We start from the raw sequence: 12,488 nt of genomic DNA on the forward strand, positions 1-12,488 counted from the left end.
CTGATTTATTCTTTTGGTTTACAGTGTGCATGATTAAATTATTAGCTATATCTGTGTTAGGATGAGTGCTAATTTTAGGAATAAAATTTTATATTTCAGCCCAGCAGGTGTGGCTCAGTGGTTGAGCATCGACCCATGAACCATTCCCGGTCAGGACACATGCCTGGGTTGCAGGCTTGGTCCCTAGTAGGGGTGTGCAAGAGGCAGCCAATCAATGCATCTCTCTCATCTGTGTTTCTGTCTCTATCCCTCTCTCTTCCTCTCGCTCTAAAATCAATAAAAACATTAAAAAATAAAATTTTATGCTTCACTAATTTATGTTTTGTTTCTTATACTAAAATGTCAGGATTGAAGTTTTAAGAGTTAATGTTAATATTCCCTAATCTCTTAAATTGTCTGTTATTCCTACAAAGAGCAAACCAGTGCTGTTACAGTATTGAAATGCCAATGTCCTTGACAGGCATTTTGTTGATCCTTTCAGGGAACTAAAGTTTTATAATTTGGCTAAAAGTTTGCATAAATTTTCCCTTGCAGCCCTGGACTTGGAAACAGGAAGCATGTATAATTTTATATTCATAAGAACCTCACAAGAGGGTGTAGGAAGGATGGGATAGGATTTTACTTTAGTTGTGCTATGGCAGATTGTCTTGGACAGTTCATAGTTGGCTGTTTATTTAGACACTTTTTAAATGCCTTATAAATTATCCTGAAACATATAAGGCAATCTCTCTCTATATAAAAGGCTAAGCAACCATATGACCAGCCAGTAGGTATGACACACACTGACCACCAGGGAGCAGACGCTCAACACAGGAGCTGCCGAGCTGCCGTGACTTGGCAGCGGTGGTTCTCGGGTGACATCAGCACCCTGGAACCAGAGGAGGGAGCCCAATTCCAGGGTACCTCACCCGAGAACTACCCTCTTGCAATCCAGGACCCCTCAGGGGTGTTAGCCAGTTTCAGCCCAATCCCCTCAGGCCAGGCTGAGGGACCCTACCTGCTGGAGGGACCCCGCTCACTCTGCAGACAACCTTCAAGCCCCAGCACCACCCCAGGTGCAGCCAGCCAGGAAGGGGATGCGGGAGTTGGCTCCAGGGGGTGTCTGGCCTATCTCACCCAGTCCCACCCTGCTGGCCACCTTCTAATTAATTTCCTTTCAATGTGCACGAATCCGTGCACTGGGGCACTAGTGTGGTTATAAAAGGGCAACTTAATTTCTTAAGTACTGTAAGTATGATATCCAGATTTAGGTTTATAAGGCAGATAATGTCGAAATTCTAGGATTCTTATTTTACAAAACTGCTTAAAACATTTGAATAGAGATATTCATTTGTTAAAGTGAATGAATATAGAATAATAATTAACATTCTTAATAAATAGTCCTTGAATTTTCATCAAGCTAGAAGGAACCTGAGATTCTATTTAGTTTGAGCTTAGTAATTCATCCTCTCATTTTATAATTTAGGAATCTTAGGCCCAGAGAAATTGTGTCCTGACCAAAATCATGCAACAACTTTATGGGAAGATCATGTCTAGAACTCATGGTACATCCTGCCATGCTCAGCCTAGCTCTTTTTCTATTCTGTTACCTGTGTTTTATTTATTTTTATTTTTAAAATATATTTTTATTGATTTCCGAGAGGGAGGGAGAGGGGGAGAGAGATAGAAACAAACATCAATTATGGGAGAGAATCACTGATTGCCTGCCTCTTGCATGCCCCCTACTGGGAATTGAGCCTGCAACCTGGGCATGTGCCCTTGATCAGAATCAAACCTGGGACCCTTAAGTCTACAGGCCGATGCTCTATCCACTGAGCCAAACCAGCCAGGGCTGTGTTTTTGTTTTTTTATTATGCTTTCATATTTTTCCGCTTATGTCAATTTGTGTTTTATTATCATAAATAATTTCAGTCTATTCTCAAGACATACCCAGTTGATTTTATAACTAATAATTTGTCATTTGTATGAAAACCTTTTAAAAAGTATCTTTATTGGTTTTAAAAAGAAAGAGGAAGGGAGAGAGAGAGAAACATCAATGTGAGAGCAAACTATCCAGATTGGCTGTCTCCTGCAGGCCACCTACCAGGATCGAGCCTGCAACCAGCCATGTGCCCTGACTGGGGAATCGATGGCAACTTTTTGGTGCACGGACAATGCCCAACCAACTGAGCCACATCAGCCAGGCCTGAAAACATTATTTATTTTTAATCCTCACCTTTGGATATTTTTTTTCCATTGATCTTTTGAGAAAGAGTGGGATGGGGAAAAGAGAGAGAGAGAAACGTTCGTGTGAGAGAGACACATAGACTGGCTGGTTGCCTCCCACACGCACCCCGACGTCAAACCCACAACTGAAGTGCATGACCTTGACCAGGAATCAAACCCACGACCCTTCTGTCCACGGGCCCATCCTCCAACCACTGAACCAAACTGGCCAGGGCTGAAAACATTTTAAAAAGTGGATATCGAGGTTAGGAAATCTTTGCTTGGGCATTTGGCTTTATTTAATTTTCTTAATATGAATGGTGCAGCAGTTGTGAACCCAGGACATCTGTGTTTTCCATTTATTTGTGTGCTTGTTTGTTTTTTACAGTTGTCATTTGTAATAAAGCTTTTTCAGAGTATAGGTAAATGTTAAATTAAAAAGTATAATCAGCATATTTACAGTTTTACAACAGAAAGAGCAGGAAAGTGACAAGAAAGACTAAGTCTGTAGCTAATTACATATATGCCATAGGGCAAATCATGTAACCTCTGTGGGACTCTGTTTCTGCTCCCTACTTAATTAGAATCCTTCAGGGGTTCTCCCCAGGACAAATGTATTGGTTTTTAAATATTTGTTAATTGAAATGTGACATACACAATGTGAAGTGCACAAATCATAAGGATGTTGAATTATAAAATGCACCCTATTATAATCACTACTGATGTATTTTGAAAAGTATCCCTGGGTGATTATGATAAGCTTTCATTGTTAAAACCCCGGACTTGAGACTATAGGTGATCACATGCCTTTTACAACTCTTTCTAGAGTGAAATTAGCAGAAACATGGTAGAGAGAACGAATTTGGGCAATCATGAAAATTTTACTTTGAAGAGGTTTATGGGGCTTATATAGTCTTCTTCTGATGTCTCTCTTCCTGTTTGCCCTTTTTTCCTTTCTGTCTAGGTCCTGGATAGAATGGAGAGGGGTCCTACTGAACCTCTAACTATCTTTTCTGAGAGTGGTCAGAGTTCTTACACAGGTCTGTTGATTCTATGAAGTTGATTTATAAAAGACTTGATTTCTACTTAAAGGATTAAATTAGAAATAGACTTTTTAAAAAGAAGGCATTTTGATCTCAATGTCTGTAGAATATTTTACTTTGTCAAGCTGCATTTGGCCTATGGGTTGGACCCAAAGTGACTGAGTTAAAATCTGCATAATAGAAAAGCAGTTGAGTCATGTCTTTTTCTGTTCTGTTGGAAATATGCAATATGGAAGAATTCTTTATTGGCTACATGGAAAGTACCAAGAAAAGATGAAAAGTTGAATATCTTAGTTGTCCATGATTCTGGAGGGGATTGAAGGCATGGATAAATCCAAGAAGGAAAATATTTGTTTGGTCCTCTTTCTGATGTTCTCAGAATTGATAACATGGGGAAAAATCAAAGCTATCTTGCAAGTCTCTGATTCAGAGAAGAGCAAGTGTATATAGTTGGTTTTTGTTTTGTTTTGTTTTTCACTCATCTACTTCTCTTATCACCATGAATGAACTTTATCATTAATCAGACATAAAAACTCTAGCTCAGTGATTTCCCAAACTTGTCTTCACATTCCAGTCACTGATGGAGCTTTGCAAATTACTTATGCCTTTGTCTCCCTTCCTCCCCACACCCAACCCCTTTGGGATTTTGTTCTTTAGTTGGCCTGGGAATATGGCCTGAGCTTTGGAATTTTTAAAAGATGCTTAGGTGATTCTAGAGTGCAGACAGGTTTGGGACTTCTGCTCTAGCTGGTTAAAGCAAATCTGGCCACTATGCAGTTTATCATTTTTTCCATAATTATTTAGGTAAATAATTAGAATCCTGCACTTTAAATATTTTTTAAAAATATATTTTGTATTGATTTCAGAAAGGAAGGGAGAGGGAGAGAGAGATAGAAACATCAATGAGAGAGAATGATTGATCGGCTACCTCCTGCATGTCCCACACAGGGGATCAAGCCAGAAACCCCCTGCATGTGCCCTGACCGGGAATCAAACTGTGACCTCCTGGTTTATAGGTTGACGCTCAACCACTTAGCCATGCTGGCTGGGCAAGAATCCTGGGCTTGAAACCTAAGTTTTTACTAGAATGTAAGCTTTATAAAAGCAAGTACCATGTCTTTATTTTCTTCGCCATTATATCTTGAGCTTTTAGAACAATACCTGGTATTTGAATGTGTGTGTGTGTATCTATCTATCTATCTATCTATCTATCTATCTATCTATCTATCTATCTATCTATCTATCTATCTATCTCCCACATTCAAAGGCTGTTAAATCGCGTTGTTTACCCATATCTTCAGAAAAAAATCACTTCTACTGTCGTGGTAAACAACCTGCTTCCCTATTTATAATGGTCTGGCCCTCTAGCAACTTCAGCGGGAAATTGGCCCTTTAGCAACTTCAGTGCGAAATTATAGCTAATTTGCCTACAAACGTCAGGTGGTCATAGTAATCTGGCACTCAGTGTATATTGCATGCTTAATTAATTTGTTGAATGAGTGAATGAACCTGTCAGTCTCCAGTGAGCTGAAAGTGTGCTTTACCTAATACTTGAGTGGTCTGAGATATACATAGAGTGGGGTGATGTTGGCTCTGTCACTTATTAGCTGTATGACCTTATGCAAGTTTGTCCTCTATGCCTCAGCTTCCTCATTTGTAAAATGGGGGTTATAGGATCTATTCCATGGGGTTGTAAATGGGGGTTACAGTATCTATTCCATGGGGAATAATTGAGTTAATAATGCAAAGCACTCAGAGCAATGCCTGACACATAATAATGTTCTGTAAGTTTTAACTACTGTAGAATTCAAGAAGCCCTGGTTTCTCAGCAGTTTGGGTAATTTATCTGTAGAATACTGTTTGAGGGATAAGGTGGAATAATGAAATCAGCTGCATTAAATGTAGTTAAAGAAATCTTGACAAAGAGGTGATTTTTTTTTTGTCAACTTAATGAGGCATAATTTACATACAATAAACTGCATGCATGGTGGTGTGTTTTTTTCTCATAAATTTAGTTCTTTTATTTTAAAGTTTAAAAGTTACACAAATAATAGATACTTATACATAGGAAAATGTTTTAAACAGCTGCATTGCTATTGGAGTGACTCTTACAGAGTTAGAATTATGTCTGGTTTTGGTTTCTGTATTTTAACTCTGGAGTCAGAGAAATCCTTTAATCACATATCATAAATAAATAAATAATGCTGCAATGAACATAGGGGTGCATATATTTTTTTGTGATGAGTTTTAATAATGTATTTATTAGTTTATAGTATTTCTTCTGAAACAGTCATCACATCAAGTACAGAAAATTTTCAATTCCCTAAAAAATTTCTGTACTCTTGATTTTCAATCTGTCCCTCCCAGCGCCCCCATTTTTTAGAATTTTGTATGAATGCATTCATACACTATATTTTCTTTTGTGCTAGCTTTCACTCAGATAATGATTTTTATATTTATCCATGTTGTTGCATGTATCAGTAGTATTTCATTCCTTTTTAATGCTAAGTATTGCTTTGTTGTATGGATATAACATGTTTGTTTATCCATTCACCTGTGTTACTGTTTTTTAAATATGTTTTTATTGATTTCAGAGAGGAAGGGAGAGGGAGAGAGAGAGAGAAACATCAGTGATGAGACAGAATCATTGATCTGCTGCCTTCTGCACGCCCCCTGCTGGCGATCAAGCCTGCAACCCAGGTGTGTGCCCTGACTGGGAATCAAACTGTGACCTCTTGGTCAACACTCAACCACTGAGACACACCGACTGGTCTGTTTCTGGTTTTGATGATTATGAATAAAGCTACTGTAAGCATTTTTGTACAAATCTTTGTGTAAACATGTTTTCATTTATTTTGGGTAAATCTCTAGCAGTGGGATTGCTGGGTTGTATGGTATAGTACAGGGGTGGGCAAACTTTTTGACTCGAGGGCCACAATGGGTTCTTAAACTGGACCGGAGGGCCGGAAAAAAGCATGGATGGAGTGTTTGTGTGAACTAATAGAAATTCAAAGTAAACATCATTACATAAAAGGGTACGGTCTTTTTTTTTTTTTTTAGTTTTATTCATTTCAAACGGGCCGGATCTGGCCCGTGGGCCGTAGTTTGCCCACGGCTGGTATAGTATCTAACTTTTTAAGAAATTGCTGAACAGTGTTAAAGGAGGTGAATATTCAGGATTTCCAGTCAGGGTGCAGTTACTTTTTTAAATTTATTATTGCATAAAAAAATTACCACAAATTTAGCTTCTTAATAAAACACATTTATTGTGGCACATTTTCATGGGTTAGGAATCTGGGCACAGCTTAGGTGGGTCATCTGTTTTAGGGTCTTTACAGGCAACAGATAAGGTGTCAGGTTTCAAGTCTTGCCTCAATACTTGACTAAAGAAGGAACTGCTTGCAGGCTCACTTGGTTTGTTTTGGCAGAATTCACTTCCTCAAGGGATGTTGGATTAAGGGCCTTGATTTTTCACTGGCTATTGCCTGCAGGCTGCTCTCTGTTCCTTGCCATGTGGCCCGGAAGCCTTCTGGGGCAACAGTTGCCAACTGGTGGTCCGCGAGGTCCGAAAGGTTGGCAACCACTGTTCTAGGGAAATAGAAGTGTCCATCTTTTATAAACTATCTAGAGGCCTGGTGCATGAATTCGTGCACCAGTGGGGTCCCTTGGCCTGGCCTGCAGGATTGAGCTGAAACCGGTTCTCCAACATCCGCCGAGGGGTCGGACCAAGGGACCCCACCAGTGCACGATTGGGACCAGGGAGGGACGCGAGAGTTTGGCCAGTTGAGGAGGGACCGTGGGAGGGCTCCATGGTGTGTCCGGCCCATTTCACTTAGTCCCAATAGGCCGGACCCCAGCAGCAAGCTAACCTACCAGTCAGAGTGTCTGCCCCCTGGTGGTCAGTGCACATCATAGCGAGCGGTTGAGTGGTCTTAGCATATCATTAGCATATTACGCTTCGATTAGTTGAATGGACAACCAGACACTTAGCATATTATATAAGATCATGGAATTGACATCCCATCACCTTTGCCATATTGTGTAGGTTAGAAGCAAGTCACTAGGAGCCCACATTCAGAGAGAGGATATTACACAAGTGTGTGAATACTAGGAGGCAGGAATAATTGATGATCATCTTAGAAGTCCATCTACCATAGAAAGCATGTCTTAGTGCCAGGCTGGGATTAGATAAACATTGGGCAGCGGTGGGGAGAAAATTGGCATGTGAAATTTCCTTTATCTTCCCTCTGTCAAACTATCTCTTACTTCTCTCTACCTTTCACATTAGCCTCTCTTCCCTTCAAGAACAGAGGCATAAAGGTCATTCCCACAATGAGATTTTTTTTTAATCCTCACCCGAGGATGTGTTTATTGATTTGAGAGAGAGACAAAGGGAGAGAGAGAGAAAGAGAAATATAAATGTGAGAGAAACATGGATGTGAGAGAGAAACATTGCTTGGCTGCCTCCAGTATGTACCCCGACCGGAATCAAACTCCCAACCTTTTTGGTGTATGGGACAACTCTCCAACCAACGAAGCCACTGGCTGGGGTTTGAGTACTTTTTTTTTTTTTTTTATATTCAATTACGGGTTTACTGAATCATGTATTGTTTAGGTATGTGTTTTAAAAACATCTATTTATATAATAAAAGGGTAATATGCTAATTAGGCCAGACATCTTCCAGACATCCTGGACAAAGCCACGGTGGCAGGGGCCGAGGCAGAGGGAGTTAGGGGCGATCAGGCCGGCAGGGGGGAGCAGTTAGGGAGCGATCAGGCTGGCAGGGGGGAGCAGTTAGGGGGTGATCAGGCCGGCAGGGCAGTTAGGGGGCAATCAGGATGGCAGGGGAGGGCAGTTGGGCAATCAGGCTGGCAGGGGAGGGCAGTTAGGGGCGATCAGGCCGACAGAGGAGCAGTTAGGGGGTGATCAGGCCGGCAGGCAGAGGCGGTTAGGGGCAATCAGGTTGGCAGGGGAGCAGTTAGCATCAGGCCAGCAGGCAGAGGTAGTTAGGGGCAATCAGGCAGGCAGGTGAGCGGTTAGGAGCCAGTGGTCCCGGATTATGAGAGGGATGTCCAACTGCCAGTTTACGCCCGATCCCTGGGCCTAAACTGGCAGTCAGACATCCCCCAGGGGTCCTGGATTGGAGATGGTGCAGGCCTGGCTGAGGGAGGTCCCCCCCCCACATGAATTTTGTGCACTGGGCCTCTAGTGTTATATAAATTGAGAGAGATACAAAAGTAGAATACTGTCATGAAGCACCCATGTACCTTTTACCCAGCTTCAACAATTTATTTTCAACTTTAGCAGAATGGACATTCTGGGCTGGGTAATTCTTTGTTTCAGAAACTGTCCTGTGTATTGTAGGATATTTAACAGCATTCTTGACCTCTATGAGCAGTACTCCAAATATAGTAAAGATATACTACATTTTATTCATTTAATAATTGATGGACATTTGGGTTGTTTCCAGTTATAAATAAAGTTGCTATTTACTTTCATAGTCAAGTCTTTGTGTAGATATGTTTTCATTTATTTGAGCCAAATACCTAGAGGGATATTGCTGAGTCCTATGATAAGTATATGCTTAACTTTTTAAGAAACTACCAGGTTGTTGGTACCTTTTTATATTCCCATGAATATGAGAGTTCCAGTTCTATATTCTTGTCAACACTTGATATTAATTAATTCTTATAAATTCTAGCCATTATAGTAGGTGTGTTATTTCTTTGTGGCCATATATTTTTTGCTGTTTGTTTCTTTTTTTTCAATTACAGTTGACATACAATACTATATTAGTTTCAGATGTACAACACAATGATTAGACATTTATATTATTTGCAAAGTGATAGCCCTGATAATTCTAATACCCATCTGACACCATATCCGGACTTTTTTTCCCCTCACATCACATGGGTAATGTCAGATGGGCCAAAGTCGTAACAAGGTTTGTAGGAAGCACATCTCACATATGTGCGTGACCACCACGCTTATGAGCTACAAAAGGATCCCCATAACTATTTTTATAACTGACAATTTGTACTTCTTAATCTCTTCACCTTTTTCACTATTCCTCTAACCCAGCCGTGGGCAAACTACGGCCCGTGGGCCAGATCTGGCCCGTTTGAAATGAATAAAACTGTTGAAAAAAAAGACCATACCCTTTTATGTAATGACTAGAGGCCCGGTGCACAAAAATTTGTGCACTCGGGGGGGAGGAGGGGTCCCTCAGCCCGGCCTGTGCCCTCTCGCAGTCTGGGACCCCTCAGGAGATAACGACCTGCTGGCTTAGGCCTGCTTCCGGGTGGCAGAGGGCAGGCCTAATCCCTAGGTGCAGCCCCTGGTTGGGCTCAGAGCAGGACCGATTGGGGAGTTGGGGCGCCACTCCCTGTCATGCACAGAGGAAGGCAGATCGGGAGGTTGCTATGCCACCCTCAGTCACGCTCAGGGTAGGACCGATTGGGGGGTGGGGCACCGCCCCCTGTCACACTCAAGGCAGGGTCGATGGGAGGTTGCGGCGCCACCCCCTGTCACGCACAGAGCAGGGCCGATCAGGGGGTTGAGGAGCTTCCCATGTCACGCACAGAGCAGGGCCCATCAGGGGGTTGGGGAGCTGCCCCCTGTCACGCACAGAGCAGGGCGGATCGGGGGTTGAGGAGCTCCCCCTTGTTACCCACAGAGCAGGGCCGATAGGGGAGTTGGGGCACCACCCCGTCACACACAGAGCAGGGCCGAAGGGGAGGTTATGGCTCTACCCCATCACACACAGAGCAGGGCCCGTAGGGGGGGCGGTTGGGGCGCCACCCTCTATCACCCACAGAGCAGGGCCGATCAGTAGGTTGGGGTGCCGCCACTGTCACACTCAGGGCAGGGCCGAAGGGGAGGTTATGGCTCTACCCCATCACACACAGAGCAGGACCCGTGTGTGTGTGTGGGGGGGGGTTTGGGGCACCGCCCTCTATCACCCACAGAGCAGGGCTGATCAGGGGGTTGGGGCGCCGCCACTGTCACACTCAGGGCAGGGCTGATGGGGAGGTTATGGCTCTACCCCGTCACACACAGAGCAGGGCCCGTGGTGGGGGGGAGGGTTGGGGGACCACACCCTGTCACACACAGAGCAGGGCCGATCAGGGGGTTGGGGCGCCGCACCCTGTCACACACAGAGCCGCAGGGTGATCATGGGGTTGGGGAGCTCCCCCCTATCAGACACAGAGTAGGGCTGATCAGGGGGTTGGGGCACCTTCCCCTGTCACAAACAGAGCAGGGTGGATAGGGAGGTTGTGGCCCCGCCCCCTGTCACACACAGAGCCGCAGGGCGATCAGGGGGTTTGGGTGCTGCCCCCTGTCATGCTGATCCCGGTGCTGGGAGGCCTCGCGGCTCCGCTGATCCCGTGCTGGGAGGCATATTACCCTTTTACTATATAGGACAGAGGCCTGGTGCACGGTTGGGGGCCAGCTGGTTTGCCCTGAAGGGTGTCCTGCATCAGGGTGGGGGTCCTGCTTGGGTGCCTGGCCAGCCTGGATGAGGGGGTGATGGCTGTTTGCAGCTGGTCACACACCCTTCTGGGTGGGGGTCCCCACTAGGGTGCCTGGCCAGTCTGGGTGAGGGGCTAGGGGCTTTTTCAGGCTGGTGGGTGAGTGAAGCTCCCAACCCCTCCTTTTTTTCTTTTTTCTTTTTTTTTTTTATTCTGGGCCAGCTTTAGCTCTGGCTCCAGCTCTGAGGCCTCTGCTGCTGAAAGCAGGTATCTGGTTTGTTTGGGTTCTATAATCGAAACTCTGTGTCAGCTCCAGCTCTGAGATCCCAGCGGGCTGAAAGCAGGTTTCTGGGGTTTTCTTTAGCTTCTATATTTGTAACTATGTTTCAAACTGCAAGTTCAGAGGCCGGCAAGGCAGGCGGGGAACGTTGGAGTCTTCCGTCACTGAAGCAAGCAAGCCTCATGTTAGTTTCAAGCTGGCTGGCTGCCGGCCGCCATCTTGGCTGGCAGTTAATTTGCATATCACCCTGATTAGCCAGTGGGAAGGGAGCGGATATACGGCTAATTACCATGTTTCTCTTTTATTAGATAGGATGTTTACTTTGAATTTATATTAGTTCACACAAACACTCCATCCATGCTTTTGTTCCAACCCTCCGGTCCAGTTTAAGAACCCATTGTGGCCTCGAGTCAAAAAGTTTGCTCACCCCTGCCTAACCCCTTCCCATCTGGTGACCATTAGTTTGTTCTCTCTATCTGTGCATTTGTTTCTGTTTTGTTTGTTCATTTACTTTATTTTTTTGATTCCGCATATAAGTGAAATCACATGGTATTTGTCTTTTTCTATCTGACTTATTTCGCTTAGCATAATACCATCTAGGTCCATCCATGTTGTCATATATGGCAAGATTTCATTCTTTTTTATGACCCAGTAATATTCCATTATCACATTTTTTTATCCACTCATCTATCTATGGACACTTAGATTGCTTTCATATCGTGGCTGTTGTTAATAATGCTGCAGTACACATAGGAATGCATATATCATTTAAAAAAATGTTTTATTGATTTTTTCTTTTTTAAAAAATAATAAATCTTTATTGTTCAGATTATTACACTTGTTCCTCTTTTTTCCCCCCCATAGCTCCCTTCCACCCGGTTCCCACCCCACCCCATGCCCTTACCCCACCCCCCCCACACACACTGTCTTCATAGGTGTATGAATTTTGTCCAGTCTCATCCCTCACCTCACATACCCCCTTCCCCCGAGAATTGTCAGTCCACTCCCTTTCTATGCCCCTGATTCTATTATAATCACTATTTTATTCTGTTCATCAGATTTTTTATTCACTTGATTTTTAGATTCACTTGTTGATAGGTATGTATTTGTTGTTCATAATTCTTATCTTTACCTTTTTCTTCTTCTTCCTCTTCTTAAAGAATACCCTTCAGCATTTCATATAATACTGGCTTGGTGGTGATGAACTCCTTTAGCTTTTCCTTATCTGTGAAGCTCTTTATCTGACCTTCAATTCTAAATGATAGCTTTACTGGGTAAAGTAATCTTGGATGTAGGCTCTTGCTATTCATCACTTTGAATATTTCTTGCCACTCCCTTCTGGCCTGCATGGTTTCTGTTGAGAAATCAGCTGACAATCGTATGGGTACTCCCTTGTAGGTAAGTAACTGTTTTTCTCTTGGTGCTTTTAAGATTCTCTCTTTGTCTTTTGCCCTTGGCATTTTAATTATGATGTGTATTGGTGTGAT

The 12,488-nt window shown here is 43.3% G+C and overlaps 1 protein-coding gene and 1 non-coding gene across 15 annotated transcripts in view; one reads left to right on the forward strand and one right to left on the reverse strand.

Annotated features, from left to right (window-relative positions):
* Nucleotides 1–12,488, forward strand: part of NCOA6 (nuclear receptor coactivator 6) — a 137,202-nt gene that overhangs the window by 14,262 nt on the left and 110,452 nt on the right. Inside the window, exon 2 of one of the 14 annotated variants that reach the window (XM_036321063.1) lies at nucleotides 3,170–3,245. The exons of the other annotated variants lie outside the window; for them this stretch is intronic. The gene's annotated coding sequence lies outside the window, so the exon portion shown is untranslated. The remainder of the gene's footprint in view (nucleotides 1–3,169; nucleotides 3,246–12,488) is intronic. 14 annotated transcript variants of the gene reach the window in all.
* LOC118663922 lies at nucleotides 9,153–9,255 on the reverse strand. The gene has a single exon (XR_004970215.1). It is a non-coding gene; the product is annotated as a small nucleolar RNA U13 (small nucleolar RNA).

Source organism: Myotis myotis, unplaced genomic scaffold, assembly GCF_014108235.1.
Source record: "Myotis myotis isolate mMyoMyo1 unplaced genomic scaffold, mMyoMyo1.p scaffold_m19_p_9, whole genome shotgun sequence".
NCBI classification, from domain to species: domain Eukaryota; kingdom Metazoa; phylum Chordata; class Mammalia; order Chiroptera; family Vespertilionidae; genus Myotis; species Myotis myotis.